Here is a 2333-nt window from a genome sequence, read left to right as displayed (position 1 = left end):
TTTTGTTCAGCTTTCGTTTCCTTCACTTTCTGCTGATCCCATGAAATTGAAAAAGCGAGTGGAAAAAAGCTGAAAGATCCCATCCCATTTTCTCCAATTTAAAGCACTAACTGTCATCTTATGTAAAAGCCTGAGGTAAGCCTCAAAGTTGGATCTCTTACACAGCAATTTCCTTGAAGAGTTATTGGATCACATTTTCACAGAGGCTTCTTCTGCATACAAGTATTTCATGGCATCTATTTTTCCCAGTGACCTGGAATTCATCTATCTGAGAAAGATATTTCCATGATTGAGCTTCCAAATGTTCAGATAAACGTATGATGCATCTGCTTTTAGTTTGTTCTTTCTGTAGTTGATTTGCAAATGGACACAAGAGAAATACAGGGAGGTGCACAGAGGTGGCATGGCGTAACCAGCAAATACCAGGTAGCAAACTTCTAGGTGGCAAAACCTGTGCTAGACCACAACATCAATAAGACTGAAGGACTGTAGAAAGGGCTGCAGTCAGCAGGCATGAAGGATTTCCCGAGTATAAAAATCTGATGAAAAATCCTTCAAATTTTCTGACTTGTTCCCAAGTCCCTCACACTGTAATCAGATTCTGCAGCAGGGACCTTATGTCATCCCCTGAACAGTGTCTCTAAACAAGCAGCAGTGATTTCTTACTTTGGAAGCTGACTCTCATGCATTTATACTTTCTGAAATGAATGTGAGGCCTCTTTATGCCTTAATGAGACAAAACCCTAAAGGAATTCGGATGGAGAACAAGTGCTGTTATGTCCTAATGCTGTGCTGAAACTTCTCTTCTTTGAAGGGAAAACAGTTAAATGAATGGAAACTTTTGGCCCCCGATGGCTGCAGTATGCACTTAGGATTCTTCACTTGCCCTTCTTCGATCACATCACTCCTGGCAGAACAGATGAGTATCGCCCTGATTAATCAGTAGTCTTCAGGGAACTGCTCTTTCTGTACACACATTATGATCATTAAGAAGCTGTACTGTCCTGTGCTTCCTGCATCACATGCTTGTTTGCGTATGGAAAATGCAAAATAAATTGTGCAAAATTTACTATATTTATTAGAAACATTTGTCCATTTCTCATTCAGTTACAGTGTCATTTGGTGTCCTGAGATGAAAAATGATGTAGTTACTTTTTCTGTGCTTCCCCATAAATGTTATTAACTCAAACATTTACATGCAGGAAGATGGAGATGCAGTGGAGTTATTTTTGTCATCCCTGAAGGAAGTGCCTTCCTGGGGTGTCTCTCCTGCAGTGCAGGGTGGCTGGCAGTGTCACTGCGGATGCCTGCAGCAAAGTGGGGTCCCAGCTCTCAGTAACCCTACTGAGCAGGGAGCTGAGCAGGAACAGCTGCCTGAGGCTAAGATTTGCTCACCAACTAGAGTCAGGAAAATCCAGCTGCATCTCAGGTGATCCTTCCAGCAGCATCTTTACACCCCCACTGGCACACTGTAACCTGCCAAATTCCAGCACAGATTCACAGAAGGGTTTCCCAAGCTCCCACTGTTCCTGGCTCAGCTAGTCCTGTCCACCTGAAATCTAACACAGGACAGTTTAGATTGCAACATCCTTGGCAAGACAAGCATAGCTTGAGCCTCACCCGGGCACAAGGGCAGGATAAAGGACAGAGCCCTTGCTATATTGCAAAGAACAGCTTTCACTTTGCAAGCAAATTACTGGTTGAATCACATTCGACAGATTCCAGAGTAATTGCTGTATGAGCAGCACTTGGGTTTAGAAGGCACGTCTGCGTGCTTGGCTGACAATTAGATGGCTCATCCCATCCAAGGAAGCATCTCACCCTTGCATGGTATTGGGTACATAATTAAACAGCAAATGAGAAAGATCCACCTTGCAGTAGTGAAACTGCCTGATTCTGGTACTGCAAGATAGCTTGTGCTACTGCAAGATAGACTATTTGCTTTAGAAAAACTGCATATATCACCCCTCTGCCAAGAACCTGATCACTTCTGAAGAGGAGCCGTTGTGCCACAGAGTGCACAGAGCAGTTCTTTCTTTCTCTTCCTCCCATTTTCAAGCTCTGGTTTCAACAGAAAGGATTCAGGCCTGCAGGGTGGACAGGCACATTTCAGCAGGCTCTAATGGGGAAGCCAGTGCAAGGCTGTCTTCTGCGTCCTCGGCTGAGACAGGTGGAGGGAAAGGGGACAAAGGGCTGGCTAGCAGCAGACCCTTTGCTTTGCTGAGTCTAACGTATGTGAGCATCACTGTTCTGTGCTGCCAACAGTTATTACTCGCTGAGACAGAGCTGGGAGGGGGCTGCACAGGAAAGCAGCCATTAAATGCTGCCTGCAT

Source organism: Meleagris gallopavo, chromosome 21 (assembly GCF_000146605.3).
Source record: "Meleagris gallopavo isolate NT-WF06-2002-E0010 breed Aviagen turkey brand Nicholas breeding stock chromosome 21, Turkey_5.1, whole genome shotgun sequence".
NCBI lineage: Eukaryota > Metazoa > Chordata > Aves > Galliformes > Phasianidae > Meleagris > Meleagris gallopavo.
The sequence above is the reverse complement of the archived record's forward strand: the minus strand, read 5'-3'. Positions refer to the sequence as shown.